This window comes from Schistocerca piceifrons, chromosome 2 (genome assembly GCF_021461385.2).
Source record: "Schistocerca piceifrons isolate TAMUIC-IGC-003096 chromosome 2, iqSchPice1.1, whole genome shotgun sequence".
NCBI lineage: Eukaryota > Metazoa > Arthropoda > Insecta > Orthoptera > Acrididae > Schistocerca > Schistocerca piceifrons.
The window spans coordinates 42,251,274-42,279,104 of record NC_060139.1 but is presented as its reverse complement, the minus strand read 5'-3'; the positions used below and the strand labels follow the sequence as shown (position 1 = coordinate 42,279,104).

Here is a 27,831-nt window from a genome sequence, read left to right as displayed (position 1 = left end):
ACAATACGACACAGGCAGGAAAATACTGTTCCTGCCCGGGATCGAACCGGGGACCTTCTGCGTGTGAAGCAGACTTGAAAATCGCTACACTACGGAAACGACGGACCCGAGAAGTCCATCCTTGTTCACTCCAACTTGCCTCAGCCTTTCTCTCGTCCGCGAATGCACACACGACATTTCATTTGTCAGCCTGGAACCCATCACAGCCGAGGGCTCAAGAAGTCTTCGGGGTGCTCGAGAGGGTGTCTGCCGTAGCACCCCTAACGAGATAGCGGCGTTTCGCGCAGTCGTTATTGCAAGTCATATCAGCAAAAGCAATCACTTTCTCAGCAGCAGGCAGTGCGAGCCCAGCGGCAGCTCTACATGAAGGTACCAATAGCCCAGGAAGGCCGCCGACCGCGGGAATTCGCGCCGCCCCCATCCCGCCAGCCTACACGAGACTGTCAGGGCACCCTGGACGACATCGAGGGACCGAAGTAATTGGCATTCGCCGTGTCACAGGGCTCGTTGGTCTAGGGGTATGATTCCTGCTTAAGGTGCAGGAGGTCCCGGTTTCAAATCCCGGACGAGCCCTAGCGTGTTGTGCAAACTGATCGCACGTCAGTGGCTGAGTCAGCGCAAAAAGCTCGCCGTCAGTATAAAATGAATTTCTTATTTGGTGTGAGCAATTGACGCTGTGGTCCAACGCGTGAAGGCGATTACGAAGGTTTCGGGTACAGATGGTAGCAGATGCATGTTAGTAAGTCTTGCTTAAAGTGATGAAAAAGTGTTTCCGCCCGGGATCGAACCAGGGAACTTCTGCGTGATGGGCAGACGTGATAACCTCTACACCACGGAAACTGCTTGTGCGCACCTTACTTCACAGACAACTTGTAGTGATGTTGCCATCGTAACTAAAAAATTCAATAAATGTGGTACTTGCAAAACGAAGGGACATGCAGCAGATCCACACACGACGTGGCTCATTGGAGGACAATACGACACAGGCAGGAAAATACTGTTCCCGCCCGGGATCGAACCGGGGACCTTCTGCGTGTGAAGCAGACGTGATAACCGCTACACTACGGAAACGACGGACCCGAGAAGTCCATCCTTGTTCACTCCAACTTGCCTCAGCCTTTCTCTCGTCCGCGAATGCACACACGACATTTCATTTGTCAGCCTGGAACCCATCACAGCCGAGGGCTCAAGAAGTCTTCGGGGTGCTCGAGAGGGTGTCTGCCGTAGCACCCCTAACGAGATAGCGGCGTTTCGCGCAGTCGTTATTGCAAGTCATATCAGCAAAAGCAATCACTTTCTCAGCAGCAGGCAGTGCGAGCCCAGCGGCAGCTCTACATGAAGGTACCAATAGCCCAGGAAGGCCGCCGACCGCGGGAATTCGCGTCGCCCCCATCCCGCCAGCCTACACGAGACTGTCAGGGCACCCTGGACGACATCGAGGGACCGAAGTAATTGGCATTCGCCGTGTCACAGGGCTCGTTGGTCTAGGGGTATGATTCCTGCTTATGGTGCAGGAGGTCCCGGGTTCAAATCCCGGACGAGCCCTAGCGTGTTGTGCAAACTGATCGCACGTCAGTGGCTGAGTCAGCGCAAAAAGCTCGCCGTCAATATCAAATGAATTTCTTATTTGGTGTGAGCAATTGACGCTGTGGTCCAACGCGTGAAGGCGATTACGAAGGTTTCGGGTACAGATGGTAGCAGATGCATGTTAGTAAGTCTTGCTTAAAGTGATGAAAAAGTGTTTCCGCCCGGGATCGAACCAGGGAACTTCTGCGTGATGGGCAGACGTGATAACCTCTACACCACGGAAACTGCTTGTGCGCACCTTACTTCACAGACAACTTGTAGTGATGTTGCCATCATAACTAAAAAATTCAATAAATGTGGTACTTGCAAAACGAAGGGACATGCAGCAGATCCACACACGACGTGGCTCATTGGAGGACAATACGACACAGGCAGGAAAATACTGTTCCTGCCCGGGATCGAACCGGGGACCTTCTGCGTGTGAAGCAGACTTGAAAATCGCTACACTACGGAAACGACGGACCCGAGAAGTCCATCCTTGTTCACTCCAACTTGCCTCAGCCTTTCTCTCGTCCGCGAATGCACACACGACATTTCATTTGTCAGCCTGGAACCCATCACAGCCGAGGGCTCAAGAAGTCTTCGGGGTGCTCGAGAGGGTGTCTGCCGTAGCACCCCTAACGAGATAGCGGCGTTTCGCGCAGTCGTTATTGCAAGTCATATCAGCAAAAGCAATCACTTTCTCAGCAGCAGGCAGTGCGAGCCCAGCGGCAGCTCTACATGAAGGTACCAATAGCCCAGGAAGGCCGCCGACCGCGGGAATTCGCGCCGCCCCCATCCCGCCAGCCTACACGAGACTGTCAGGGCACCCTGGACGACATCGAGTGACCGAAGTAATTGGCATTCGCCGTGTCACAGGGCTCGTTGGTCTAGGGGTATGCTTCCTGCTTAGGGTGCAGGAGGTCCCAGGTTCAAATCCCGGACGAGCCCTAGCGTGTTGTGCAAACTAATCGCACGTCAGTGGCTGAGTCAGCGCAAAAAGCTCGCCGTCAATATCAAATGAATTTCTTATTTGGTGTGAGCAATTGACGCTGTGGTCCAACGCGTGAAGGCGATTACGAAGGTTTCGGGTACAGATGGTAGCAGATGCATGTTAGTAAGTCTTGCTTAAAGTGATGAAAAAGTGTTTCCGCCCGGGATCGAACCAGGGAACTTCTGCGTGATGGGCAGACGTGATAACCTCTACACCACGGAAACTGCTTGTGCGCACCTTACTTCACAGACAACTTGTAGTGATGTTGCCATCGTAACTAAAAAATTCAATAAATGTGGTACTTGCAAAACGAAGGGACATGCAGCAGATCCACACACGACGTGGCTCATTGGAGGACAATACGACACAGGCAGGAAAATACTGTTCCTGCCCGGGATCGAACTGGGGACCTTCTGCGTGTGAAGCAGACGTGAAAATCGCTACACTACGGAAACGACGGACCCGAGAAGTCCATCCTTGTTCACTCCAACTTGCCTCAGCCTTTCTCTCGTCCGCGAATGCACACACGACATTTCATTTGTCAGCCTGGAACCCATCACAGCCGAGGGCTCAAGAAGTCTTCGGGGTGCTCGAGAGGGTGTCTGCCGTAGCACCCCTAACGAGATAGCGGCGTTTCGCGCAGTCGTTATTGCAAGTCATATCAGCAAAAGCAATCACTTTCTCAGCAGCAGGCAGTGCGAGCCCAGCGGCAGCTCTACATGAAGGTACCAATAGCCCAGGAAGGCCGCCGACCGCGGGAATTCGCGTCGCCCCCATCCCGCCAGCCTACACGAGACTGTCAGGGCACCCTGGACGACATCGAGGGACCGAAGTAATTGGCATTCGCCGTGTCACAGGGCTCGTTGGTCTAGGGGTATGATTCCTGCTTATGGTGCAGGAGGTCCCGGGTTCAAATCCCGGACGAGCCCTAGCGTGTTGTGCAAACTGATCTCACGTCAGTGGCTGAGTCAGCGCAAAAAGCTCGCCGTCAATATCAAATGAATTTCTTATTTGGTGTGAGCAATTGACGCTGTGGTCCAACGCGTGAAGGCGATTACGAAGGTTTCGGGTACAGATGGTAGCAGATGCATGTTAGTAAGTCTTGCTTAAAGTGATGAAAAAGTGTTTCCGCCCGGGATCGAACCAGGGAACTTCTGCGTGATGGGCAGACGTGATAACCTCTACACCACGGAAACTGCTTGTGCGCACCTTACTTCACAGACAACTTGTAGTGATGTTGCCATCATAACTAAAAAATTCAATAAATGTGGTACTTGCAAAACGAAGGGACATGCAGCAGATCCACACACGACGTGGCTCATTGGAGGACAATACGACACAGGCAGGAAAATACTGTTCCTGCCCGGGATCGAACCGGGGACCTTCTGCGTGTGAAGCAGACTTGAAAATCGCTACACTACGGAAACGACGGACCCGAGAAGTCCATCCTTGTTCACTCCAACTTGCCTCAGCCTTTCTCTCGTCCGCGAATGCACACACGACATTTCATTTGTCAGCCTGGAACCCATCACAGCCGAGGGCTCAAGAAGTCTTCGGGGTGCTCGAGAGGGTGTCTGCCGTAGCACCCCTAACGAGATAGCGGCGTTTCGCGCAGTCGTTATTGCAAGTCATATCAGCAAAAGCAATCACTTTCTCAGCAGCAGGCAGTGCGAGCCCAGCGGCAGCTCTACATGAAGGTACCAATAGCCCAGGAAGGCCGCCGACCGCGGGAATTCGCGCCGCCCCCATCCCGCCAGCCTACACGAGACTGTCAGGGCACCCTGGACGACATCGAGGGACCGAAGTAATTGGCATTCGCCGTGTCACAGGGCTCGTTGGTCTAGGGGTATGATTCCTGCTTAAGGTGCAGGAGGTCCCGGTTTCAAATCCCGGACGAGCCCTAGCGTGTTGTGCAAACTGATCGCACGTCAGTGGCTGAGTCAGCGCAAAAAGCTCGCCGTCAGTATAAAATGAATTTCTTATTTGGTGTGAGCAATTGACGCTGTGGTCCAACGCGTGAAGGCGATTACGAAGGTTTCGGGTACAGATGGTAGCAGATGCATGTTAGTAAGTCTTGCTTAAAGTGATGAAAAAGTGTTTCCGCCCGGGATCGAACCAGGGAACTTCTGCGTGATGGGCAGACGTGATAACCTCTACACCACGGAAACTGCTTGTGCGCACCTTACTTCACAGACAACTTGTAGTGATGTTGCCATCGTAACTAAAAAATTCAATAAATGTGGTACTTGCAAAACGAAGGGACATGCAGCAGATCCACACACGACGTGGCTCATTGGAGGACAATACGACACAGGCAGGAAAATACTGTTCCCGCCCGGGATCGAACCGGGGACTTTCTGCGTGTGAAGCAGACGTGATAACCGCTACACTACGGAAACGACGGACCCGAGAAGTCCATCCTTGTTCACTCCAACTTGCCTCAGCCTTTCTCTCGTCCGCGAATGCACACACGACATTTCATTTGTCAGCCTGGAACCCATCACAGCCGAGGGCTCAAGAAGTCTTCGGGGTGCTCAAGAGGGTGTCTGCCGTAGCACCCCTAACGAGATAGCGGCGTTTCGCGCAGTCGTTATTGCAAGTCATATCAGCAAAAGCAATCACTTTCTCAGCAGCAGGCAGTGCGAGCCCAGCGGCAGCTCTACATGAAGGTACCAATAGCCCAGGAAGGCCGCCGACCGCGGGAATTGGCGAGGCCCCCATCCCGCCAGCCTACACGAGACTGTCAGGGCACCCTGGACGACATCGAGGGACCGAAGTAATTGGCATTCGCCGTGTCACAGGGCTCGTTGGTCTAGGGGTATGATTCCTGCTTAGGGTGCAGGAGGTCCCGGTTTCAAATCCCGGACGAGCCCTATCGTGTTGTGCAAACTGATCGCACGTCAGTGGCTGAGTCAGCGCAAAAAGCTCGCCGTCAATATCAAATGAATTTCTTATTTGGTGTGAGCAATTGACGCTGTGGTGCAACGCGTGAAGGCGATTACGAAGGTTTCGGGTACAGATGGTAGCAGATGCATGTTAGTAAGTCTTGCTTAAAATGATGAAAAAGTGTTTCCGCCCGGGATCGAACCAGGGAACTTCTGCGTGATGGGCAGACGTGATAACCTCTACACCACGGAAACTGCTTGTGCGCACCTTACTTCACAGACAACTTGTAGTGATGTTGCCATCGTAACTAAAAAATTCAATAAATGTGGTACTTGCAAAACGAAGGGACATGCAGCAGATCCACACACGACGTGGCTCATTGGAGGACAATACGACACAGGCAGGAAAATACTATTCCCGCCCGGGATCGAACCGGGGACCTTCTGCGTGTGAAGCAGACGTGATAACCGCTACACTACGGAAACGACGGACCCGAGAAGTCCATCCTGGTTCACTCCAACTTGCCTCAGCCTTTCTCTCGTCCGCGAATGCACACACGACATTTCATTTGTCAGCCTGGAACCCATCACAGCCGAGGGCTCAAGAAGTCTTCGGGGTGCTCGAGAGGGTGTCTGCCGTAGCACCCCTAACGAGATAGCGGCGTTTCGCGCAGTCGTTATTGCAAGTCATATCAGCAAAAGCAATCACTTTCTCAGCAGCAGGCAGTGCGAGCCCAGCGGCAGCTCTACATGAAGGTACCAATAGCCCAGGAAGGCCGCCGACCGCGGGAATTCGCGCCGCCCCCATCCCGCCAGCCTACACGAGACTGTCAGGGCACCCTGGACGACATCGAGGGACCGAAGTAATTGGCATTCGCCGTGTCACAGGGCTCGTTGGTCTAGGGGTATGATTCCTGCTTAAGGTGCAGGAGGTCCCGGTTTCAAATCCCGGACGAGCCCTAGCGTGTTGTGCAAACTGATCGCACGTCAGTGGCTGAGTCAGCGCAAAAAGCTCGCCGTCAGTATAAAATGAATTTCTTATTTGGTGTGAGCAATTGACGCTGTGGTCCAACGCGTGAAGGCGATTACGAAGGTTTCGGGTACAGATGGTAGCAGATGCATGTTAGTAAGTCTTGCTTAAAGTGATGAAAAAGTGTTTCCGCCCGGGATCGAACCAGGGAACTTCTGCGTGATGGGCAGACGTGATAACCTCTACACCACGGAAACTGCTTGTGCGCACCTTACTTCACAGACAACTTGTAGTGATGTTGCCATCGTAACTAAAAAATTCAATAAATGTGGTACTTGCAAAACGAAGGGACATGCAGCAGATCCACACACGACGTGGCTCATTGGAGGACAATACGACACAGGCAGGAAAATACTGTTCCCGCCCGGGATCGAACCGGGGACTTTCTGCGTGTGAAGCAGACGTGATAACCGCTACACTACGGAAACGACGGACCCGAGAAGTCCATCCTTGTTCACTCCAACTTGCCTCAGCCTATCTCTCGTCCGCGAATGCACACACGACATTTCATTTGTCAGCCTGGAACCCATCACAGCCGAGGGCTCAAGAAGTCTTCGGGGTGCTCAAGAGGGTGTCTGCCGTAGCACCCCTAACGAGATAGCGGCGTTTCGCGCAGTCGTTATTGCAAGTCATATCAGCAAAAGCAATCACTTTCTCAGCAGCAGGCAGTGCGAGCCCAGCGGCAGCTCTACATGAAGGTACCAATAGCCCAGGAAGGCCGCCGACCGCGGGAATTGGCGAGGCCCCCATCCCGCCAGCCTACACGAGACTGTCAGGGCACCCTGGACGACATCGAGGGACCGAAGTAATTGGCATTCGCCGTGTCACAGGGCTCGTTGGTCTAGGGGTATGATTCCTGCTTAAGGTGCAGGAGGTCCCGGTTTCAAATCCCGGACGAGCCCTAGCGTGTTGTGCAAACTGATCGCACGTCAGTGGCTGAGTCAGCGCAAAAAGCTCGCCGTCAGTATAAAATGAATTTCTTATTTGGTGTGAGCAATTGACGCTGTGGTCCAACGCGTGAAGGCGATTACGAAGGTTTCGGGTACAGATGGTAGCAGATGCATGTTAGTAAGTCTTGCTTAAAGTGATGAAAAAGTGTTTCCGCCCGGGATCGAACCAGGGAACTTCTGCGTGATGGGCAGACGTGATAACCTCTACACCACGGAAACTGCTTGTGCGCACCTTACTTCACAGACAACTTGTAGTGATGTTGCCATCGTAACTAAAAAATTCAATAAATGTGGTACTTGCAAAACGAAGGGACATGCAGCAGATCCACACACGACGTGGCTCATTGGAGGACAATACGACACAGGCAGGAAAATACTGTTCCCGCCCGGGATCGAACCGGGGACTTTCTGCGTGTGAAGCAGACGTGATAACCGCTACACTACGGAAACGACGGACCCGAGAAGTCCATCCTTGTTCACTCCAACTTGCCTCAGCCTTTCTCTCGTCCGCGAATGCACACACGACATTTCATTTGTCAGCCTGGAACCCATCACAGCCGAGGGCTCAAGAAGTCTTCGGGGTGCTCAAGAGGGTGTCTGCCGTAGCACCCCTAACGAGATAGCGGCGTTTCGCGCAGTCGTTATTGCAAGTCATATCAGCAAAAGCAATCACTTTCTCAGCAGCAGGCAGTGCGAGCCCAGCGGCAGCTCTACATGAAGGTACCAATAGCCCAGGAAGGCCGCCGACCGCGGGAATTGGCGAGGCCCCCATCCCGCCAGCCTACACGAGACTGTCAGGGCACCCTGGACGACATCGAGGGACCGAAGTAATTGGCATTCGCCGTGTCACAGGGCTCGTTGGTCTAGGGGTATGATTCCTGCTTAGGGTGCAGGAGGTCCCGGTTTCAAATCCCGGACGAGCCCTATCGTGTTGTGCAAACTGATCGCACGTCAGTGGCTGAGTCAGCGCAAAAAGCTCGCCGTCAATATCAAATGAATTTCTTATTTGGTGTGAGCAATTGACGCTGTGGTGCAACGCGTGAAGGCGATTACGAAGGTTTCGGGTACAGATGGTAGCAGATGCATGTTAGTAAGTCTTGCTTAAAATGATGAAAAAGTGTTTCCGCCCGGGATCGAACCAGGGAACTTCTGCGTGATGGGCAGACGTGATAACCTCTACACCACGGAAACTGCTTGTGCGCACCTTACTTCACAGACAACTTGTAGTGATGTTGCCATCGTAACTAAAAAATTCAATAAATGTGGTACTTGCAAAACGAAGGGACATGCAGCAGATCCACACACGACGTGGCTCATTGGAGGACAATACGACACAGGCAGGAAAATACTATTCCCGCCCGGGATCGAACCGGGGACCTTCTGCGTGTGAAGCAGACGTGATAACCGCTACACTACGGAAACGACGGACCCGAGAAGTCCATCCTGGTTCACTCCAACTTGCCTCAGCCTTTCTCTCGTCCGCGAATGCACACACGACATTTCATTTGTCAGCCTGGAACCCATCACAGCCGAGGGCTCAAGAAGTCTTCGGGGTGCTCGAGAGGGTGTCTGCCGTAGCACCCCTAACGAGATAGCGGCGTTTCGCGCAGTCGTTATTGCAAGTCATATCAGCAAAAGCAATCACTTTCTCAGCAGCAGGCAGTGCGAGCCCAGCGGCAGCTCTACATGAAGGTACCAATAGCCCAGGAAGGCCGCCGACCGCGGGAATTGGCGAGGCCCCCATCCCGCCAGCCTACACGAGACTGTCAGGGCACCCTGGACGACATCGAGGGACCGAAGTAATTGGCATTCGCCGTGTCACAGGGCTCGTTGGTCTAGGGGTATGATTCCTGCTTAGGGTGCAGGAGGTCCCGGTTTCAAATCCCGGACGAGCCCTATCGTGTTGTGCAAACTGATCGCACGTCAGTGGCTGTGTCAGCGCAAAAAGCTCGCCGTCAATATCAAATGAATTTCTTATTTGGTGTGAGCAATTGACGCTGTGGTGCAACGCGTGAAGGCGATTACGAAGTTTTCGGGTACAGATGGTAGCAGATGCATGTTAGTAAGTCTTGCTTAAAATGATGAAAAAGTGTTTCCGCCCGGGATCGAACCAGGGAACTTCTGCGTGATGGGCAGACGTGATAACCTCTACACCACGGAAACTGCTTGTGCGCACCTTACTTCACAGACAACTTGTAGTGATGTTGCCATCGTAACTAAAAAATTCAATAAATGTGGTACTTGCAAAACGAAGGGACATGCAGCAGATCCACACACGACGTGGCTCATTGGAGGACAATACGACACAGGCAGGAAAATACTATTCCCGCCCGGGATCGAACCGGGGACCTTCTGCGTGTGAAGCAGACGTGATAACCGCTACACTACGGAAACGACGGACCCGAGAAGTCCATCCTGGTTCACTCCAACTTGCCTCAGCCTTTCTCTCGTCCGCGAATGCACACACGACATTTCATTTGTCAGCCTGGAACCCATCACAGCCGAGGGCTCAAGAAGTCTTCGGGGTGCTCGAGAGGGTGTCTGCCGTAGCACCCCTAACGAGATAGCGGCGTTTCGCGCAGTCGTTATTGCAAGTCATATCAGCAAAAGCAATCACTTTCTCAGCAGCAGGCAGTGCGAGCCCAGCGGCAGCTCTACATGAAGGTACCAATAGCCCAGGAAGGCCGCCGACCGCGGGAATTCGCGCCGCCCCCATCCCGCCAGCCTACACGAGACTGTCAGGGCACCCTGGACGACATCGAGGGACCGAAGTAATTGGCATTCGCCGTGCCACAGGGCTCGTTGGTCTAGGGTTATGATTCCTGCTTAGGGTGCAGGAGGTCCCGGGTTCAAATCCCGGACGAGCCCTAGCGTGTTGTGCAAACTGATCGCACGTCAGTGGCTGAGTCAGCGCAAAAAGCTCGCCGTCAATATCAAATGAATTTCTTATTTGGTGTGAGCAATTGACGCTGTGGTCCAACGCGTGAAGGCGATTACGAAGGTTTCGGGTACAGATGGTAGCAGATGCATGTTAGTAAGTCTTGCTTAAAGTGATGAAAAAGTGTTTCCGCCCGGGATCGAACCAGGGAACTTCTGCGTGATGGGCAGACGTGATAACCTCTACACCACGGAAACTGCTTGTGCGCACCTTACTTCACAGACAACTTGTAGTGATGTTGCCATCGTAACTAAAAATTCAATAAATGTGGTACTTGCAAAACGAAGGGACATGCAGCAGATCCACACACGACGTGGCTCATTGGAGGACAATACGACACAGGCAGGAAAATACTGTTCCTGCCCGGGATCGAACTGGGGACCTTCTGCGTGTGAAGCAGACGTGAAAATCGCTACACTACGGAAACGACGGACCCGAGAAGTCCATCCTTGTTCACTCCAACTTGCCTCAGCCTTTCTCTCGTCCGCGAATGCACACACGACATTTCATTTGTCAGCCTGGAACCCATCACAGCCGAGGGCTCAAGAAGTCTTCGGGGTGCTCGAGAGGGTGTCTGCCGTAGCACCCCTAACGAGATAGCGGCGTTTCGCGCAGTCGTTATTGCAAGTCATATCAGCAAAAGCAATCACTTTCTCAGCAGCAGGCAGTGCGAGCCCAGCGGCAGCTCTACATGAAGGTACCAATAGCCCAGGAAGGCCGCCGACCGCGGGAATTCGCGTCGCCCCCATCCCGCCAGCCTACACGAGACTGTCAGGGCACCCTGGACGACATCGAGGGACCGAAGTAATTGGCATTCGCCGTGTCACAGGGCTCGTTGGTCTAGGGGTATGATTCCTGCTTATGGTGCAGGAGGTCCCGGGTTCAAATCCCGGACGAGCCCTAGCGTGTTGTGCAAACTGATCGCACGTCAGTGGCTGAGTCAGCGCAAAAAGCTCGCCGTCAATATCAAATGAATTTCTTATTTGGTGTGAGCAATTGACGCTGTGGTCCAACGCGTGAAGGCGATTACGAAGGTTTCGGGTACAGATGGTAGCAGATGCATGTTAGTAAGTCTTGCTTAAAGTGATGAAAAAGTGTTTCCGCCCGGGATCGAACCAGGGAACTTCTGCGTGATGGGCAGACGTGATAACCTCTACACCACGGAAACTGCTTGTGCGCACCTTACTTCACAGACAACTTGTAGTGATGTTGCCATCGTAACTAAAAAATTCAATAAATGTGGTACTTGCAAAACGAAGGGACATGCAGCAGATCCACACACGACGTGGCTCATTGGAGGACAATACGACACAGGCAGGAAAATACTGTTCCTGCCCGGGATCGAACCGGGGACCTTCTGCGTGTGAAGCAGACTTGAAAATCGCTACACTACGGAAACGACGGACCCGAGAAGTCCATCCTTGTTCACTCCAACTTGCCTCAGCCTTTCTCTCGTCCGCGAATGCACACACGACATTTCATTTGTCAGCCTGGAACCCATCACAGCCGAGGGCTCAAGAAGTCTTCGGGGTGCTCGAGAGGGTGTCTGCCGTAGCACCCCTAACGAGATAGCGGCGTTTCGCGCAGTCGTTATTGCAAGTCATATCAGCAAAAGCAATCACTTTCTCAGCAGCAGGCAGTGCGAGCCCAGCGGCAGCTCTACATGAAGGTACCAATAGCCCAGGAAGGCCGCCGACCGCGGGAATTCGCGCCGCACCCATCCCGCCAGCCTACACGAGACTGTCAGGGCACCCTGGACGACATCGAGGGACCGAAGTAATTGGCATTCGCCGTGTCACAGGGCTCGTTGGTCTAGGGGTATGATTCCTGCTTAAGGTGCAGGAGGTCCCGGTTTCAAATCCCGGACGAGCCCTAGCGTGTTGTGCAAACTGATCGCACGTCAGTGGCTGAGTCAGCGCAAAAAGCTCGCCGTCAGTATAAAATGAATTTCTTATTTGGTGTGAGCAATTGACGCTGTGGTCCAACGCGTGAAGGCGATTACGAAGGTTTCGGGTACAGATGGTAGCAGATGCATGTTAGTAAGTCTTGCTTAAAGTGATGAAAAAGTGTTTCCGCCCGGGATCGAACCAGGGAACTTCTGCGTGATGGGCAGACGTGATAACCTCTACACCACGGAAACTGCTTGTGCGCACCTTACTTCACAGACAACTTGTAGTGATGTTGCCATCGTAACTAAAAAATTCAATAAATGTGGTACTTGCAAAACGAAGGGACATGCAGCAGATCCACACACGACGTGGCTCATTGGAGGACAATACGACACAGGCAGGAAAATACTGTTCCCGCCCGGGATCGAACCGGGGACTTTCTGCGTGTGAAGCAGACGTGATAACCGCTACACTACGGAAACGACGGACCCGAGAAGTCCATCCTTGTTCACTCCAACTTGCCTCAGCCTTTCTCTCGTCCGCGAATGCACACACGACATTTCATTTGTCAGCCTGGAACCCATCACAGCCGAGGGCTCAAGAAGTCTTCGGGGTGCTCAAGAGGGTGTCTGCCGTAGCACCCCTAACGAGATAGCGGCGTTTCGCGCAGTCGTTATTGCAAGTCATATCAGCAAAAGCAATCACTTTCTCAGCAGCAGGCAGTGCGAGCCCAGCGGCAGCTCTACATGAAGGTACCAATAGCCCAGGAAGGCCGCCGACCGCGGGAATTGGCGAGGCCCCCATCCCGCCAGCCTACACGAGACTGTCAGGGCACCCTGGACGACATCGAGGGACCGAAGTAATTGGCATTCGCCGTGTCACAGGGCTCGTTGGTCTAGGGGTATGATTCCTGCTTAGGGTGCAGGAGGTCCCGGTTTCAAATCCCGGACGAGCCCTATCGTGTTGTGCAAACTGATCGCACGTCAGTGGCTGAGTCAGCGCAAAAAGCTCGCCGTCAATATCAAATGAATTTCTTATTTGGTGTGAGCAATTGACGCTGTGGTGCAACGCGTGAAGGCGATTACGAAGGTTTCGGGTACAGATGGTAGCAGATGCATGTTAGTAAGTCTTGCTTAAAATGATGAAAAAGTGTTTCCGCCCGGGATCGAACCAGGGAACTTCTGCGTGATGGGCAGACGTGATAACCTCTACACCACGGAAACTGCTTGTGCGCACCTTACTTCACAGACAACTTGTAGTGATGTTGCCATCGTAACTAAAAAATTCAATAAATGTGGTACTTGCAAAACGAAGGGACATGCAGCAGATCCACACACGACGTGGCTCATTGGAGGACAATACGACACAGGCAGGAAAATACTATTCCCGCCCGGGATCGAACCGGGGACCTTCTGCGTGTGAAGCAGACGTGATAACCGCTACACTACGGAAACGACGGACCCGAGAAGTCCATCCTGGTTCACTCCAACTTGCCTCAGCCTTTCTCTCGTCCGCGAATGCACACACGACATTTCATTTGTCAGCCTGGAACCCATCACAGCCGAGGGCTCAAGAAGTCTTCGGGGTGCTCGAGAGGGTGTCTGCCGTAGCACCCCTAACGAGATAGCGGCGTTTCGCGCAGTCGTTATTGCAAGCCATATCAGCAAAAGCAATCACTTTCTCAGCAGCAGGCAGTGCGAGCCCAGCGGCAGCTCTACATGAAGGTACCAATAGCCCAGGAAGGCCGCCGACCGCGGGAATTGGCGAGGCCCCCATCCCGCCAGCCTACACGAGACTGTCAGGGCACCCTGGACGACATCGAGGGACCGAAGTAATTGGCATTCGCCGTGTCACAGGGCTCGTTGGTCTAGGGGTATGATTCCTGCTTAGGGTGCAGGAGGTCCCGGTTTCAAATCCCGGACGAGCCCTATCGTGTTGTGCAAACTGATCGCACGTCAGTGGCTGAGTCAGCCCAAAAAGCTCGCCGTCAATATCAAATGAATTTCTTATTTGGTGTGAGCAATTGACGCTGTGGTGCAACGCGTGAAGGCGATTACGAAGGTTTCGGGTACAGATGGTAGCAGATGCATGTTAGTAAGTCTTGCTTAAAATGATGAAAAAGTGTTTCCGCCCGGGATCGAACCAGGGAACTTCTGCGTGATGGGCAGACGTGATAACCTCTACACCACGGAAACTGCTTGTGCGCACCTTACTTCACAGACAACTTGTAGTGATGTTGCCATCGTAACTAAAAAATTCAATAAATGTGGTACTTGCAAAACGAAGGGACATGCAGCAGATCCACACACGACGTGGCTCATTGGAGGACAATACGACACAGGCAGGAAAATACTATTCCCGCCCGGGATCGAACCGGGGACCTTCTGCGTGTGAAGCAGACGTGATAACCGCTACACTACGGAAACGACGGACCCGAGAAGTCCATCCTTGTTCACTCCAACTTGCCTCAGCCTTTCTCTCGTCCGCGAATGCACACACGACATTTCATTTGTCAGCCTGGAACCCATCACAGCCGAGGGCTCAAAAAGTCTTCGGGGTGCTCGAGAGGGTGTCTGCCGTAGCACCCCTAACGAGATAGCGGCGTTTCGCGCAGTCGTTATTGCAAGTCATATCAGCAAAAGCAATCACTTTCTCAGCAGCAGGCAGTGCGAGCCCAGCGGCAGCTCTACATGAAGGTACCAATAGCCCAGGAAGGCCGCCGACCGCGGGAATTCGCGCCGCCCCCATCCCGCCAGCCTACACGAGACTGTCAGGGCACCCTGGACGACATCGAGGGACCGAAGTAATTGGCATTCGCCGTGTCACAGGGCTCGTTGGTCTAGGGGTATGATTCCTGCTTAAGGTGCAGGAGGTCCCGGTTTCAAATCCCGGACGAGCCCTAGCGTGTTGTGCAAACTGATCGCACGTCAGTGGCTGAGTCAGCGCAAAAAGCTCGCCGTCAATATCAAATGAATTTCTTATTTGGTGTGAGCAATTGACGCTGTGGTCTAACGCGTGAAGGCGATTACGAAGGTTTCGGGTACAGATGGTAGCAGATGCATGTTAGTAAGTCTTGCTTAAAGTGATGAAAAAGTGTTTCCGCCCGGGATCGAACCAGGGAACTTCTGCGTGATGGGCAGACGTGATAACCTCTACACCACGGAAACTGCTTGTGCGCACCTTACTTCACAGACAACTTGTAGTGATGTTGCCATCGTAACTAAAAAATTCAATAAATGTGGTACTTGCAAAACGAAGGGACATGCAGCAGATCCACACACGACGTGGCTCATTGGAGGACAATACGACACAGGCAGGAAAATACTGTTCCCGCCCGGGATCGAACCGGGGACCTTCTGCGTGTGAAGCAGACGTGATAACCGCTACACTACGGAAACGACGGACCCGAGAAGTCCATCCTTGTTCACTCCAACTTGCCTCAGCCTTTCTCTCGTCCGCGAATGCACACACGACATTTCATTTGTCAGCCTGGAACCCATCACAGCCGAGGGCTCAAGAAGTCTTCGGGGTGCTCGAGAGGGTGTCTGCCGTAGCACCCCTAACGAGATAGCGGCGTTTCGCGCAGTCGTTATTGCAAGTCATATCAGCAAAAGCAATCACTTTCTCAGCAGCAGGCAGTGCGAGCCCAGCGGCAGCTCTACATGAAGGTACCAATAGCCCAGGAAGGCCGCCGACCGCGGGAATTCGCGCCGCCCCCATCCCGCCAGCCTACACGAGACTGTCAGGGCACCCTGGACGACATCGAGGGACCGAAGTAATTGGCATTCGCCGTGTCACAGGGCTCGTTGGTCTAGGGGTATGATTCCTGCTTAGGGTGCAGGAGGTCCCGGGTTCAAATCCCGGACGAGCCCTAGCGTGTTGTGCAAACTAATCGCACGTCAGTGGCTGAGTCAGCGCAAAAAGCTCGCCGTCAATATCAAATGAATTTCTTATTTGGTGTGAGCAATTGACGCTGTGGTCCAACGCGTGAAGGCGATTACGAAGGTTTCGGGTACAGATGGTAGCAGATGCATGTTAGTAAGTCTTGCTTAAAGTGATGAAAAAGTGTTTCCGCCCGGGATCGAACCAGGGAACTTCTGCGTGATGGGCAGACGTGATAACCTCTACACCACGGAAACTGCTTGTGCGCACCTTACTTCACAGACAACTTGTAGTGATGTTGCCATCGTAACTAAAAAATTCAATAAATGTGGTACTTGCAAAACGAAGGGACATGCAGCAGATCCACACACGACGTGGCTCATTGGAGGACAATACGACACAGGCAGGAAAATACTGTTCCCGCCCGGGATCGAACCGGGGACCTTCTGCGTGTGAAGCAGACGTGATAACCGCTACACTACGGAAACGACGGACCAGAGAAGTCCATCCTTGTTCACTCCAACTTGCCTCAGCCTTTCTCTCGTCCGCGAATGCACACACGACATTTCATTTGTCAGCCTGGAACCCATCACAGCCGAGGGCTCAAGAAGTCTTCGGGGTGCTCGAGAGGGTGTCTGCCGTAGCACCCCTAACGAGATAGCGGCGTTTCGCGCAGTCGTTATTGCAAGTCATATCAGCAAAAGCAATCACTTTCTCAGCAGCAGGCAGTGCGAGCCCAGCGGCAGCTCTACATGAAGGTACCAATAGCCCAGGAAGGCCGCCGACCGCGGGAATTGGCGAGGCCCCCATCCCGCCAGCCTACACGAGACTGTCAGGGCACCCTGGACGACATCGAGGGACCGAAGTAATTGGCATTCGCCGTGTCACAGGGCTCGTTGGTCTAGGGGTATGATTCCTGCTTAGGGTGCAGGAGGTCCCGGTTTCAAATCCCGGACGAGCCCTATCGTGTTGTGCAAACTGATCGCACGTCAGTGGCTGAGTCAGCGCAAAAAGCTCGCCGTCAATATCAAATGAATTTCTTATTTGGTGTGAGCAATTGACGCTGTGGTGCAACGCGTGAAGGCGATTACGAAGGTTTCGGGTACAGATGGTAGCAGATGCATGTTAGTAAGTCTTGCTTAAAATGATGAAAAAGTGTTTCCGCCCGGGATCGAACCAGGGAACTTCTGCGTGATGGGCAGACGTGATAACCTCTACACCACGGAAACTGCTTGTGCGCACCTTACTTCACAGACAACTTGTAGTGATGTTGCCATCGTAACTAAAAAATTCAATAAATGTGGTACTTGCAAAACGAAGGGACATGCAGCAGATCCACACACGACGTGGCTCATTGGAGGACAATACGACACAGGCAGGAAAATACTATTCCCGCCCGGGATCGAACCGGGGACCTTCTGCGTGTGAAGCAGACGTGATAACCGCTACACTACGGAAACGACGGACCCGAGAAGTCCATCCTTGTTCACTCCAACTTGCCTCAGCCTTTCTCTCGTCCGCGAATGCACACACGACATTTCATTTGTCAGCCTGGAACCCATCACAGCCGAGGGCTCAAAAAGTCTTCGGGGTGCTCGAGAGGGTGTCTGCCGTAGCACCCCTAACGAGATAGCGGCGTTTCGCGCAGTCGTTATTGCAAGTCATATCAGCAAAAGCAATCACTTTCTCAGCAGCAGGCAGTGCGAGCCCAGCGGCAGCTCTACATGAAGGTTCCAATAGCCCAGGAAGGCCGCCGACCGCGGGAATTCGCGCCGCCCCCATCCCGCCAGCCTACACGAGACTGTCAGGGCACCCTGGACGACATCGAGGGACCGAAGTAATTGGCATTCGCCGTGTCACAGGGCTCGTTGGTCTAGGGGTATGATTCCTGCTTAGGGTGCAGGAGGTCCCGGGTTCAAATCCCGGACGAGCCCTAGCGTGTTGTGCAAACTAATCGCACGTCAGTGGCTGAGTCAGCGCAAAAAGCTCGCCGTCAATATCAAATGAATTTCTTATTTGGTGTGAGCAATTGACGCTGTGGTCCAACGCGTGAAGGCGATTACGAAGGTTTCGGGTACAGATGGTAGCAGATGCATGTTAGTAAGTCTTGCTTAAAGTGATGAAAAAGTGTTTCCGCCCGGGATCGAACCAGGGAACTTCTGCGTGATGGGCAGACGTGATAACCTCTACACCACGGAAACTGCTTGTGCGCACCTTACTTCACAGACAACTTGTAGTGATGTTGCCATCGTAACTAAAAAATTCAATAAATGTGGTACTTGCAAAACGAAGGGACATGCAGCAGATCCACACACGACGTGGCTCATTGGAGGACAATACGACACAGGCAGGAAAATACTGTTCCCGCCCGGGATCGAACCGGGGACCTTCTGCGTGTGAAGCAGACGTGATAACCGCTACACTACGGAAACGACGGACCAGAGAAGTCCATCCTTGTTCACTCCAACTTGCCTCAGCCTTTCTCTCGTCCGCGAATGCACACACGACATTTCATTTGTCAGCCTGGAACCCATCACAGCCGAGGGCTCAAGAAGTCTTCGGGGTGCTCGAGAGGGTGTCTGCCGTAGCACCCCTAACGAGATAGCGGCGTTTCGCGCAGTCGTTATTGCAAGTCATATCAGCAAAAGCAATCACTTTCTCAGCAGCAGGCAGTGCGAGCCCAGCGGCAGCTCTACATGAAGGTACCAATAGCCCAGGAAGGCCGCCGACCGCGGGAATTCGCGCCGCCCCCATCCCGCCAGCCTACACGAGACTGTCAGGGCACCCTGGACGACATCGAGGGACCGAAGTAATTGGCATTCGCCGTGTCACAGGGCTCGTTGGTCTAGGGGTATGATTCCTGCTTAGGGTGCAGGAGGTCCCGGGTTCAAATCCCGGACGAGCCCTAGCGTGTTGTGCAAACTAATCGCACGTCAGTGGCTGAGTCAGCGCAAAAAGCTCGCCGTCAATATCAAATGAATTTCTTATTTGGTGTGAGCAATTGACGCTGTGGTCCAACGCGTGAAGGCGATTACGAAGGTTTCGGGTACAGATGGTAGCAGATGCATGTTAGTAAGTCTTGCTTAAAGTGATGAAAAAGTGTTTCCGCCCGGGATCGAACCAGGGAACTTCTGCGTGATGGGCAGACGTGATAACCTCTACACCACGGAAACTGCTTGTGCGCACCTTACTTCACAGACAACTTGTAGTGATGTTGCCATCGTAACTAAAAAATTCAATAAATGTGGTACTTGCAAAACGAAGGGACATGCAGCAGATCCACACACGACGTGGCTCATTGGAGGACAATACGACACAGGCAGGAAAATACTGTTCCCGCCCGGGATCGAACCGGGGACCTTCTGCGTGTGAAGCAGACGTGATAACCGCTACACTACTTTTTTTTTTTTTTTTTTTTTTTTTTACCACTCGGCCACGACTGCTGGTCGCAGAGGCGTGACTCGACAAGTGCAACTGCTCCTTTACAAGCAATCTGATGGCAGAACACAACACGACACGACATGGCCTCACTCGTTTCTGTAGCGCTTTCGCTGCCAGCACATTAGCCGTTAAGACAGTGTATTAATTTTCGCCTGGACGGGGGCTTGAACCCGGGACCCTTTGGTTGAAGGTCTAGCGCTCTACCGACTTTTTTTTTTTTTTTTTTTTGGCACATCCAGAAACAGTATAAAAGATAATGGCTCACACAGGTGACCTTAGCCAACACCCTCTCTTTCAAATGTCAGGCTAAGCATATTGGCAAAAATCATCTCGGAGGCCTGGCAATCGCAAGCGCTGCCAGTAAGCAGTAAGCATGTACTGCCGAAACGCTAGGTGTCCATCCTCTTCATGACAACTGTTGACAAAATGTACGAAATGGCCAATCAACCACATGACGGTATGGAGCTTCGTCCGCGGAAAAAAGGAAGAATCGGGCCGGACGATGATGTCAATAGTATAAGCGGCTTCAGCAGACCTAGTGACAAAAGCAAGTTGTTTCCTGAGCCAACGCCAATTAGCAAGGTGCCCACAGCAGGTGAATCGATGTTCAAGGGTATCCACGAGACCACACCGAGTACAGGTGTCCGTGTCAGAAAGACCAATACGGTGCAGTCGTACATTGGTGGGAACCAAATTATTTATTACCCTATACCACGTGGACGCCACGGCCATAGAGTGGATCGGCAGACTAACATTCTTCCAGACGTTCCTCCAGGACACAGATGGAGACGCCAGTTCTATTGGATTGGGACCGGCCAGCCCCTCCCAGCGGGCAATCAAGCCCTTGGTCGTTGGCACCGGTCGCCGCAAGAAGACGTCACCGAGATAACTCACCGCAATGTAAAATTCCCGAATGTGTTTCAACTTAAAATTTAGGCGTCCGACATCGACAGGTGGAGCAAGGCTCGCCGGACGCACAACAGTAAAAAGCCTGGATGTAATTGAAGTCACTTCTTGCGTAACAATAAGAGTCGTTCGGCGGACGTACAAAGCAGACGCCTTGCGAGTAATGTCAGAGAGGCCCAAGCCTCCGGAGATACGCGGTTTCGTCATTACCTCGTAACGTAACTTGAATAGATGGCCCTTCCATATAAACCTGCTAGACAATTGGCGCAACCTTTTCGCCACCATCATGGGAAGTGGGAACAGCTGAGCAACATAATAAGCTTTACATAGAACGTAGGTGTCTAAAATTCTGACTTTTTGCATAATGGTAGCAGAGCGCTGCTCATGGACCATCAGAGCCCCCTGTATCTTCTCGGTGACCGATTTCCAATTGAGAGCCGCCATTTTTAGAGGACACCGATCAATGATAATCCCCAAGGACGTATGGCGATCGACAACAGTGGCCCAAGGGACGTCAGCATCGCGAAATCCTCGAATATCAAGGAACTTACATTTACCCTGATTGAGACGCGCTCCAGAGACACGACAGTATGCATCAACTGCCCCTTTCAACAACGGGATATCATCACGTTGACGGAGGAGAACAACGACATCATCCGCATATGCCTTAACCGAGAGCTTCCCACCAGAGAGGGACATACCCTGAAGCTTGAGAGCAATAGTCCGAAGCAGCGGTTCCAGGGACAATACGAATAAAGACATAGAAAGCGGACTACCCTGAGGCACTCCGCGGCGGATAGCAATGGGCGGCGTCAGCTGCCCATTGACTGACACCCGAGCTGTTATTCCCCTGTACAAATTGCCAAGAACACCACGTGATGAAGCGTTAAAACCTATTGTACCTAAAACACGATCTAAAAACACATGACTGACGTGATCAAAAGCCTTATAAAAATCAAGGAAGGCAAAGGCACAATGTACGTTTGTAACCGCCGCAACCGAGACAACATCCCGATATTCGGCTACTGGTGTCAGAATAGATCTATCATGAAAACAACATTGATGTGCACCAATCACACCCCGAAGCAGAGAAGACAGCCGGCTATTGAGCGCTCTAGCAGCTGTCTTATAGTCAAAATTCAGCAATGTGAGCGGACGAAGATTGGCAGCAGATAAACGACCAGAGGACTTCGGAATTAAAACAATTTTCCCTACTTTAAAATCGGCAGGCACATCCATCCCTCTGACAATCTCATTTAAAATCTGCGTAAAAATGCCACCCAAAAGAGGCCAAAAACGGAGATAAAATTCTTTAGGCAGGCCGTCTGGACCCGGCGATTTACTGGACGGAGAGCGAGCAATAAAATCGAAAACATCATCTACCTGGAACTCCCGGAGAAATTCGCCGTTCGCGTCAGGCGCGATCGTCGCAGTTAGATCCCCAAAGACATCATCCGAAAGAGACTCACCAGAATCATCGGCAGAATAGAGACTAGTGTAATACTGATGAAGAGCACGAACCATTTCCTCCTGTGCACTAAACTGTCGCCCATCATCCACCGTAAGAGAAGAGATGAAGGAGCGACGACGACGAGTCTGATGCCGTAGCAGGTGGTACAAGGATGTCAGTTCACCTTCAACAAGAGAGTGAGGTTTCGACTTAACTCGCAGACCATCCATCTGTCGTCGTTTAAGGCTCAAGAGCTTGGCTTTAATACGACGAACATCATGGATCCGCAGTGGAGAGGTACCCGCCGCGTCATATAGTTCACGCAGGACAGAGTAGTAATATTCATACGTGTTCTTAAAATCACGCGTCCTAGCAGCACAGTAGAAAATCAAAGTCTGACGAATCTTGGGCTTGGCAAACGCAGTCCACCAAACCAGCAAGGAGGGGTATCGCGGGACAGAGCGAAGACATCGCTCCCACACGCCACTTATAACATCATCCATAGCACTGTCGGCAAGGTGGGAAACATTTAACATCCACTGGGAACGATAAAGTTTTGCAGGTTGGCGACTAAGATTTACAGTTGCAGTAAAAGCACAATGGTCAGAAAAACTAGTAGGAATAACATCGACAGAAAGAATTTTATCACATAAAAAATCAGATAAATAGAATCTGTCGAGTCTACTGCATGAGGACGCGGTAAAAAACGTATATTTCACCAGAGTTGGATATTTGTGTTCCCAAACATCACGCAGATGCATCGTACGAACTAAGTCATGTAAATCACGGCAATAATTAAAATTGGGGGACTGGTCTGCAGGGCGTAAAACACAATTAAAATCGCCTCCGAGCAGGAGACTCCGAGGACTCTGGCGCAAAAGATAAATAAGCTCTTCTTTATAAAAGCGCGATCGAGCCACAGTGTGACCCGAACCAGAGGGGGCATACAAAACAACGAGGCGGAGATCAAAAAGACGACAACCAATCCCACGGCCAGAGTCAAGGAATTCAATGTCAGTAATAGGAATGCCCTCTCGAAAGAAAAGAGCAGTTCCTGTTGAATATTCCGGCGCGACATTAAAAACAGTTTGAAATCCAGGTAGAGAGAGATCAGAAAACAACACTTCCTGCAAAAACACTACGTCCGCACAGGCGTCGTAAATAAACTGCCGCAAAGAGGCAATGCGAACGTCGGACTCAATACGGTTAACATTTAAGGTAAGAAAGGTGTATGCTTGAACCATAGAGAGAAAAGCGAGAAAACAAATCACCTACACCGACGCACCAGCGTCACAGTCCATAGCAGGGGTGACGGAGGCATCCGAGGGAGGGGGACTGCTACCCCGTTCCGCGGATCCCTTACGTTTCGGTTTTTTACGAACAGCATTAACGTTCGGCTGAACGCGTAACTTGCGTCGGCTGACGGGCAAGGAAACTTCAGCCGCCGGTGACGTAGGAGGGTCAAGTTCTGTATCCGACACCACCCGCGCCGGTCCACATGCGGGATCCGGGGTCGCGGGGGAAACATCCGACAAAACGGAATGGTCAACACCTGCACTAGCTTCCGGCAAACATGGACTGCACGGAGGCGAAACGTGAGCAGGAAGGTCCGAGGCCGCAGAGTTGGAAGGAAGCGGAGCAGCTCCGCTGGCAGAGGTATGGGGCAGCGAAGAAGGAAGTTGTCGCGGCTCCACTTGTTGTGACATCGAAGTCGGTTCGGAAGACGGCGCCAACAGGCCCGACCGACGACCCGACTCGAGAGAAGCTGCGTCGGAGGCCGGAGGGGCGCCAGCAGCCGCCACCGGAACCGCTACCTCAGGAGGGCAGGGAGCAGCTACAGTACACAGTGGCTCGGAGGATGCCGGTCGCTCGGACTGGGGCATCTCAGGGAGATCCTCATCCGTACTATTTCCATCGTGTGGGCGACGCCTCTTATTATTCAAAAGTGGCACACCCACCTGAGGGACAGACGGAACAACATCAGATTTAGCACGCAAAGGAGGAAATTCTGTATCAGGGGTGCGCAAAACCTGTGGCGGGGCGCTACTACCACTGGACTGTGCTACACCAAGAGCAGAACCACCTGCAACGAGGTCAGCGACCGTTAACTTGCGACGCTGTTCGAGAGAATTTTTTAAAACAAAAACTCTCCGCGGACAGTCGGTACGCACGTGACCACTTTCATTGCACAAAAAACAGGTGCCAACCTGACCACTATATGTTACATGGACACGATATCCACCGATCTGCAGGTGAGATGGAATATTCTGCTTAACGTGCATTTCGACTGAACGAATACCACTGTAACATTGCAGGCGATGTTGGCTTGACCAGCGTTCAAGGCGAATGCTCTTTACATCACCATACTTCTGTAGACCCTCCTTAAGATAGACATTATCCACCTCCGGTGGAAGGTTGTAAACACGAACATTGGTATACGTGATGGAAGCATTGGAAAGCAGCACGGTACTTACAGAATCATCCCGATGCCGAAAGAGAACTTGATGACCATATTTAGAAAGAATTTTATCAACCTGAAGTGGGTCCATAAACTTAACAAAGAAAACATACAGTTCGGTATCAAAATAAGCAGTGTGCACCTGATCCGAATGAACACCAAAGGTATCTACCAACCAATCATGAATCTCAAGAGAACTAGGTTGCACATGGCGGGTTGACTTGTCAAAAGCAAAACTAACTGTAGCCTGACGAGGAATAACCTGGGACGACATTTTCAAAATATGCGGTCGAAACCGCTACACAAAAAACACTGAAATAAGGACAGAAAGTAACACAAGGTACGAAACAACGACGGAGAAATACTCTCAGAAGTTGCAACACAACACGTAACAAAAACGATAGTCCACTATACGTAACGCTACGGCGGAGCGGAAGACTAGGCACGTCCACACTGCACGGCGTCTAAAGCGGAACTCGTACACTACGGAAACGACGGACCAGAGAAGTCCATCCTTGTTCACTCCAACTTGCCTCAGCCTTTCTCTCGTCCGCGAATGCACACACGACATTTCATTTGTCAGCCTGGAACCCATCACAGCCGAGGGCTCAAGAAGTCTTCGGGGTGCTCGAGAGGGTGTCTGCCGTAGCACCCCTAACGAGATAGCGGCGTTTCGCGCAGTCGTTATTGCAAGTCATATCAGCAAAAGCAATCACTTTCTCAGCAGCAGGCAGTGCGAGCCCAGCGGCAGCTCTACATGAAGGTACCAATAGCCCAGGAAGGCCGCCGACCGCGGGAATTCGCGCCGCCCCCATCCCGCCAGCCTACACGAGACTGTCAGGGCACCCTGGACGACATCGAGGGACCGAAGTAATTGGCATTCGCCGTGTCACAGGGCTCGTTGGTCTAGGGGTATGATTCCTGCTTAGGGTGCAGGAGGTCACGGGTTCAAATCCCGGACGAGCCCTAGCGTGTTGTGCAAACTGATCGCACGTCAGTGGCTGAGTCAGCGCAAAAAGCTCGCCGTCAATATCAAATGAATTTCTTATTTGGTGTGAGCAATTGACGCTGTGGTCCAACGCGTGAAGGCGATTACGAAGGTTTCGGGTACAGATGGTAGCAGATGCATGTTAGTAAGTCTTGCTTAAAGTGATGAAAAAGTGTTTCCGCCCGGGATCGAACCAGGGAACTTCTGCGTGATGGGCAGACGTGATAACCTCTACACCACGGAAACTGCTTGTGCGCACCTTACTTCACAGACAACTTGTAGTGATGTTGCCATCGTAACTAAAAAATTCAATAAATGTGATACTTGCAAAACGAAGGGACATGCAGCAGATCCACACACGACGTGGCTCATTGGAGGACAATACGACACAGGCAGGAAAATACTGTTCCCGCCCGGGATCGAACCGGGGACCTTCTGCGTGTGAAGCAGACGTGATAACCGCTACACTACGGAAACGACGGACCAGAGAAGTCCATCCTTGTTCACTCCAACTTGCCTCAGCCTTTCTCTCGTCCGCGAATGCACACACGACATTTCATTTGTCAGCCTGGAACCCATCACAGCCGAGGGCTCAAGAAGTCTTCGGGGTGCTCGAGAGGGTGTCTGCCGTAGCACCCCTAACGAGATAGCGGCGTTTCGCGCAGTCGTTATTGCAAGTCATATCAGCAAAAGCAATCACTTTCTCAGCAGCAGGCAGTGCGAGCCCAGCGGCAGCTCTACATGAAGGTACCAATAGCCCAGGAAGGCCGCCGACCGCGGGAATTCGCGCCGCCCCCATCCCGCCAGCCTACACGAGACTGTCAGGGCACCCTGGACGACATCGAGGGACCGAAGTAATTGGCATTCGCCGTGTCACAGGGCTCGTTGGTCTAGGGGTATGATTCCTGCTTAAGGTGCAGGAGGTCCCGGTTTCAAATCCCGGACGAGCCCTAGCGTGTTGTGCAAACTGATCGCACGTCAGTGGCTGAGTCAGCGCAAAAAGCTCGCCGTCAGTATAAAATGAATTTCTTATTTGGTGTGAGCAATTGACGCTGTGGTCCAACGCGTGAAGGCGATTACGAAGGTTTCGGGTACAGATGGTAGCAGATGCATGTTAGTAAGTCTTGCTTAAAGTGATGAAAAAGTGTTTCCGCCCGGGATCGAACCAGGGAACTTCTGCGTGATGGGCAGACGTGATAACCTCTACACCACGGAAACTGCTTGTGCGCACCTTACTTCACAGACAACTTGTAGTGATGTTGCCATCGTAACTAAAAAATTCAATAAATGTGGTACTTGCAAAACGAAGGGACATGCAGCAGATCCACACACGACGTGGCTCATTGGAGGACAATACGACACAGGCAGGAAAATACTGTTCCCGCCCGGGATCGAACCGGGGACCTTCTGCGTGTGAAGCAGACGTGATAACCGCTACACTACGGAAACGACGGACCAGAGAAGTCCATCCTTGTTCACTCCAACTTGCCTCAGCCTTTCTCTCGTCCGCGAATGCACACACGACATTTCATTTGTCAGCCTGGAACCCATCACAGCCGAGGGCTCAAGAAGTCTTCGGGGTGCTCGAGAGGGTGTCTGCCGTAGCACCCCTAACGAGATAGCGGCGTTTCGCGCAGTCGTTATTGCAAGTCATATCAGCAAAAGCAATCACTTTCTCAGCAGCAGGCAGTGCGAGCCCAGCGAAGGCGATTACGAAGGTTTCGGGTACAGATGGTAGCAGATGCATGTTAGTAAGTCTTGCTTAAAGTGATGAAAAAGTGTTTCCGCCCGGGATCGAACCAGGGAACTTCTGCGTGATGGGCAGACGTGATAACCTCTACACCACGGAAACTGCTTGTGCGCACCTTACTTCACAGACAACTTGTAGTGATGTTGCCATCGTAACTAAAAAATTCAATAAATGTGATACTTGCAAAACGAAGGGACATGCAGCAGATCCACACACGACGTGGCTCATTGGAGGACAATACGACACAGGCAGGAAAATACTGTTCCCGCCCAGGATCGAACCGGGGACCTTCTGCGTGTGAAGTAGACGTGATAACCGCTACACTACGGAAACGACGGACCCGGGAAGTTCATCCTTGTTCACTCCAACTTGCCTCAGCCTTTCTCTCGTCCGCGAATGCACACACGACATTTTATTTGTCAGCCTGGAACCCATCACAGCCGAGGGCTCAAGAAGTCTTCGGGGTGCTCGAGAGGGTGTCTGCCGTAGCACCCCTAACGAGATAGCGGCGTTTCGCGCAGTCGTTATTGCAAGTCATATCAGCAAAAGCAATCACTTTCTCAGCAGCAGGCAGTGCGAGCCCAGCGGCAGCTCTACATGAAGGTACCAATAGCCCAGGAAGGCCGCCGACCGCGGCAATTGGCGCCGCCCCCATCCCGCCAGCCTACACGAGACTGTCAGGGCACCCTGGACGACATCGAGGG

General features: G+C 52.3%; 61 non-coding genes across 61 annotated transcripts; 21 read left to right on the top strand and 40 right to left on the bottom strand.

Moving 5' to 3' along the window:
- The first annotated feature begins 501 nt into the window (after positions 1-501).
- Positions 502-573, top strand: Trnal-aag. The gene has a single exon. It is a non-coding gene; the product is annotated as a tRNA-Leu (tRNA).
- Positions 574-767: 194 nt separating this feature from the next.
- Trnad-auc lies at positions 768-840 on the bottom strand. The gene has a single exon. It is a non-coding gene; the product is annotated as a tRNA-Asp (tRNA).
- Positions 841-998: 158 nt separating this feature from the next.
- On the bottom strand, positions 999-1,071 carry Trnav-cac. Its single transcript has one exon. It is a non-coding gene; the product is annotated as a tRNA-Val (tRNA).
- Positions 1,072-1,473: 402 nt separating this feature from the next.
- Positions 1,474-1,545, top strand: Trnah-aug. The gene has a single exon. It is a non-coding gene; the product is annotated as a tRNA-His (tRNA).
- Positions 1,546-1,739: 194 nt separating this feature from the next.
- On the bottom strand, positions 1,740-1,812 carry Trnad-auc. Its single transcript has one exon. It is a non-coding gene; the product is annotated as a tRNA-Asp (tRNA).
- An 899-nt stretch (positions 1,813-2,711) lies between these two features.
- Trnad-auc lies at positions 2,712-2,784 on the bottom strand. Its single transcript has one exon. It is a non-coding gene; the product is annotated as a tRNA-Asp (tRNA).
- Positions 2,785-3,417: 633 nt separating this feature from the next.
- Positions 3,418-3,489, top strand: Trnah-aug. Its single transcript has one exon. It is a non-coding gene; the product is annotated as a tRNA-His (tRNA).
- A 194-nt stretch (positions 3,490-3,683) lies between these two features.
- Positions 3,684-3,756, bottom strand: Trnad-auc. The gene has a single exon. It is a non-coding gene; the product is annotated as a tRNA-Asp (tRNA).
- A 633-nt stretch (positions 3,757-4,389) lies between these two features.
- Trnal-aag lies at positions 4,390-4,461 on the top strand. Its single transcript has one exon. It is a non-coding gene; the product is annotated as a tRNA-Leu (tRNA).
- Positions 4,462-4,655: 194 nt separating this feature from the next.
- Positions 4,656-4,728, bottom strand: Trnad-auc. Its single transcript has one exon. It is a non-coding gene; the product is annotated as a tRNA-Asp (tRNA).
- A 158-nt stretch (positions 4,729-4,886) lies between these two features.
- Trnav-cac lies at positions 4,887-4,959 on the bottom strand. Its single transcript has one exon. It is a non-coding gene; the product is annotated as a tRNA-Val (tRNA).
- Positions 4,960-5,361: 402 nt separating this feature from the next.
- Positions 5,362-5,433, top strand: Trnap-agg. Its single transcript has one exon. It is a non-coding gene; the product is annotated as a tRNA-Pro (tRNA).
- A 194-nt stretch (positions 5,434-5,627) lies between these two features.
- On the bottom strand, positions 5,628-5,700 carry Trnad-auc. Its single transcript has one exon. It is a non-coding gene; the product is annotated as a tRNA-Asp (tRNA).
- A 158-nt stretch (positions 5,701-5,858) lies between these two features.
- On the bottom strand, positions 5,859-5,931 carry Trnav-cac. The gene has a single exon. It is a non-coding gene; the product is annotated as a tRNA-Val (tRNA).
- Positions 5,932-6,333: 402 nt separating this feature from the next.
- Positions 6,334-6,405, top strand: Trnal-aag. Its single transcript has one exon. It is a non-coding gene; the product is annotated as a tRNA-Leu (tRNA).
- A 194-nt stretch (positions 6,406-6,599) lies between these two features.
- Positions 6,600-6,672, bottom strand: Trnad-auc. Its single transcript has one exon. It is a non-coding gene; the product is annotated as a tRNA-Asp (tRNA).
- A 158-nt stretch (positions 6,673-6,830) lies between these two features.
- Positions 6,831-6,903, bottom strand: Trnav-cac. Its single transcript has one exon. It is a non-coding gene; the product is annotated as a tRNA-Val (tRNA).
- Positions 6,904-7,305: 402 nt separating this feature from the next.
- On the top strand, positions 7,306-7,377 carry Trnal-aag. Its single transcript has one exon. It is a non-coding gene; the product is annotated as a tRNA-Leu (tRNA).
- Positions 7,378-7,571: 194 nt separating this feature from the next.
- Positions 7,572-7,644, bottom strand: Trnad-auc. The gene has a single exon. It is a non-coding gene; the product is annotated as a tRNA-Asp (tRNA).
- Positions 7,645-7,802: 158 nt separating this feature from the next.
- On the bottom strand, positions 7,803-7,875 carry Trnav-cac. Its single transcript has one exon. It is a non-coding gene; the product is annotated as a tRNA-Val (tRNA).
- A 402-nt stretch (positions 7,876-8,277) lies between these two features.
- Positions 8,278-8,349, top strand: Trnap-agg. Its single transcript has one exon. It is a non-coding gene; the product is annotated as a tRNA-Pro (tRNA).
- A 194-nt stretch (positions 8,350-8,543) lies between these two features.
- Trnad-auc lies at positions 8,544-8,616 on the bottom strand. Its single transcript has one exon. It is a non-coding gene; the product is annotated as a tRNA-Asp (tRNA).
- A 158-nt stretch (positions 8,617-8,774) lies between these two features.
- Positions 8,775-8,847, bottom strand: Trnav-cac. The gene has a single exon. It is a non-coding gene; the product is annotated as a tRNA-Val (tRNA).
- Positions 8,848-9,249: 402 nt separating this feature from the next.
- Positions 9,250-9,321, top strand: Trnap-agg. The gene has a single exon. It is a non-coding gene; the product is annotated as a tRNA-Pro (tRNA).
- A 194-nt stretch (positions 9,322-9,515) lies between these two features.
- Trnad-auc lies at positions 9,516-9,588 on the bottom strand. Its single transcript has one exon. It is a non-coding gene; the product is annotated as a tRNA-Asp (tRNA).
- Positions 9,589-9,746: 158 nt separating this feature from the next.
- Positions 9,747-9,819, bottom strand: Trnav-cac. Its single transcript has one exon. It is a non-coding gene; the product is annotated as a tRNA-Val (tRNA).
- A 402-nt stretch (positions 9,820-10,221) lies between these two features.
- On the top strand, positions 10,222-10,293 carry Trnap-agg. Its single transcript has one exon. It is a non-coding gene; the product is annotated as a tRNA-Pro (tRNA).
- Positions 10,294-10,487: 194 nt separating this feature from the next.
- On the bottom strand, positions 10,488-10,560 carry Trnad-auc. The gene has a single exon. It is a non-coding gene; the product is annotated as a tRNA-Asp (tRNA).
- Positions 10,561-11,192: 632 nt separating this feature from the next.
- Trnah-aug lies at positions 11,193-11,264 on the top strand. Its single transcript has one exon. It is a non-coding gene; the product is annotated as a tRNA-His (tRNA).
- A 194-nt stretch (positions 11,265-11,458) lies between these two features.
- Positions 11,459-11,531, bottom strand: Trnad-auc. The gene has a single exon. It is a non-coding gene; the product is annotated as a tRNA-Asp (tRNA).
- A 633-nt stretch (positions 11,532-12,164) lies between these two features.
- On the top strand, positions 12,165-12,236 carry Trnal-aag. The gene has a single exon. It is a non-coding gene; the product is annotated as a tRNA-Leu (tRNA).
- Positions 12,237-12,430: 194 nt separating this feature from the next.
- Positions 12,431-12,503, bottom strand: Trnad-auc. Its single transcript has one exon. It is a non-coding gene; the product is annotated as a tRNA-Asp (tRNA).
- A 158-nt stretch (positions 12,504-12,661) lies between these two features.
- On the bottom strand, positions 12,662-12,734 carry Trnav-cac. Its single transcript has one exon. It is a non-coding gene; the product is annotated as a tRNA-Val (tRNA).
- Positions 12,735-13,136: 402 nt separating this feature from the next.
- Positions 13,137-13,208, top strand: Trnap-agg. The gene has a single exon. It is a non-coding gene; the product is annotated as a tRNA-Pro (tRNA).
- Positions 13,209-13,402: 194 nt separating this feature from the next.
- On the bottom strand, positions 13,403-13,475 carry Trnad-auc. Its single transcript has one exon. It is a non-coding gene; the product is annotated as a tRNA-Asp (tRNA).
- A 158-nt stretch (positions 13,476-13,633) lies between these two features.
- On the bottom strand, positions 13,634-13,706 carry Trnav-cac. Its single transcript has one exon. It is a non-coding gene; the product is annotated as a tRNA-Val (tRNA).
- Positions 13,707-14,108: 402 nt separating this feature from the next.
- Trnap-agg lies at positions 14,109-14,180 on the top strand. The gene has a single exon. It is a non-coding gene; the product is annotated as a tRNA-Pro (tRNA).
- A 194-nt stretch (positions 14,181-14,374) lies between these two features.
- Trnad-auc lies at positions 14,375-14,447 on the bottom strand. The gene has a single exon. It is a non-coding gene; the product is annotated as a tRNA-Asp (tRNA).
- Positions 14,448-14,605: 158 nt separating this feature from the next.
- Trnav-cac lies at positions 14,606-14,678 on the bottom strand. The gene has a single exon. It is a non-coding gene; the product is annotated as a tRNA-Val (tRNA).
- A 402-nt stretch (positions 14,679-15,080) lies between these two features.
- On the top strand, positions 15,081-15,152 carry Trnal-aag. Its single transcript has one exon. It is a non-coding gene; the product is annotated as a tRNA-Leu (tRNA).
- Positions 15,153-15,346: 194 nt separating this feature from the next.
- Positions 15,347-15,419, bottom strand: Trnad-auc. Its single transcript has one exon. It is a non-coding gene; the product is annotated as a tRNA-Asp (tRNA).
- Positions 15,420-15,577: 158 nt separating this feature from the next.
- On the bottom strand, positions 15,578-15,650 carry Trnav-cac. Its single transcript has one exon. It is a non-coding gene; the product is annotated as a tRNA-Val (tRNA).
- Positions 15,651-16,052: 402 nt separating this feature from the next.
- Trnap-agg lies at positions 16,053-16,124 on the top strand. The gene has a single exon. It is a non-coding gene; the product is annotated as a tRNA-Pro (tRNA).
- A 194-nt stretch (positions 16,125-16,318) lies between these two features.
- Positions 16,319-16,391, bottom strand: Trnad-auc. The gene has a single exon. It is a non-coding gene; the product is annotated as a tRNA-Asp (tRNA).
- Positions 16,392-16,549: 158 nt separating this feature from the next.
- On the bottom strand, positions 16,550-16,622 carry Trnav-cac. Its single transcript has one exon. It is a non-coding gene; the product is annotated as a tRNA-Val (tRNA).
- Positions 16,623-17,024: 402 nt separating this feature from the next.
- Trnap-agg lies at positions 17,025-17,096 on the top strand. Its single transcript has one exon. It is a non-coding gene; the product is annotated as a tRNA-Pro (tRNA).
- Positions 17,097-17,290: 194 nt separating this feature from the next.
- Trnad-auc lies at positions 17,291-17,363 on the bottom strand. Its single transcript has one exon. It is a non-coding gene; the product is annotated as a tRNA-Asp (tRNA).
- A 158-nt stretch (positions 17,364-17,521) lies between these two features.
- On the bottom strand, positions 17,522-17,594 carry Trnav-cac. Its single transcript has one exon. It is a non-coding gene; the product is annotated as a tRNA-Val (tRNA).
- Positions 17,595-17,996: 402 nt separating this feature from the next.
- On the top strand, positions 17,997-18,068 carry Trnap-agg. The gene has a single exon. It is a non-coding gene; the product is annotated as a tRNA-Pro (tRNA).
- A 194-nt stretch (positions 18,069-18,262) lies between these two features.
- Trnad-auc lies at positions 18,263-18,335 on the bottom strand. The gene has a single exon. It is a non-coding gene; the product is annotated as a tRNA-Asp (tRNA).
- A 158-nt stretch (positions 18,336-18,493) lies between these two features.
- On the bottom strand, positions 18,494-18,566 carry Trnav-cac. The gene has a single exon. It is a non-coding gene; the product is annotated as a tRNA-Val (tRNA).
- A 402-nt stretch (positions 18,567-18,968) lies between these two features.
- Positions 18,969-19,040, top strand: Trnap-agg. Its single transcript has one exon. It is a non-coding gene; the product is annotated as a tRNA-Pro (tRNA).
- A 194-nt stretch (positions 19,041-19,234) lies between these two features.
- Trnad-auc lies at positions 19,235-19,307 on the bottom strand. The gene has a single exon. It is a non-coding gene; the product is annotated as a tRNA-Asp (tRNA).
- Positions 19,308-25,284: 5,977 nt separating this feature from the next.
- On the top strand, positions 25,285-25,356 carry Trnap-agg. Its single transcript has one exon. It is a non-coding gene; the product is annotated as a tRNA-Pro (tRNA).
- A 194-nt stretch (positions 25,357-25,550) lies between these two features.
- Positions 25,551-25,623, bottom strand: Trnad-auc. The gene has a single exon. It is a non-coding gene; the product is annotated as a tRNA-Asp (tRNA).
- Positions 25,624-25,781: 158 nt separating this feature from the next.
- On the bottom strand, positions 25,782-25,854 carry Trnav-cac. The gene has a single exon. It is a non-coding gene; the product is annotated as a tRNA-Val (tRNA).
- Positions 25,855-26,256: 402 nt separating this feature from the next.
- Positions 26,257-26,328, top strand: Trnal-aag. Its single transcript has one exon. It is a non-coding gene; the product is annotated as a tRNA-Leu (tRNA).
- A 194-nt stretch (positions 26,329-26,522) lies between these two features.
- On the bottom strand, positions 26,523-26,595 carry Trnad-auc. Its single transcript has one exon. It is a non-coding gene; the product is annotated as a tRNA-Asp (tRNA).
- A 158-nt stretch (positions 26,596-26,753) lies between these two features.
- Positions 26,754-26,826, bottom strand: Trnav-cac. Its single transcript has one exon. It is a non-coding gene; the product is annotated as a tRNA-Val (tRNA).
- Positions 26,827-27,156: 330 nt separating this feature from the next.
- Trnad-auc lies at positions 27,157-27,229 on the bottom strand. The gene has a single exon. It is a non-coding gene; the product is annotated as a tRNA-Asp (tRNA).
- Positions 27,230-27,387: 158 nt separating this feature from the next.
- Trnav-cac lies at positions 27,388-27,460 on the bottom strand. The gene has a single exon. It is a non-coding gene; the product is annotated as a tRNA-Val (tRNA).
- Positions 27,461-27,831: the final 371 nt, after the last annotated feature.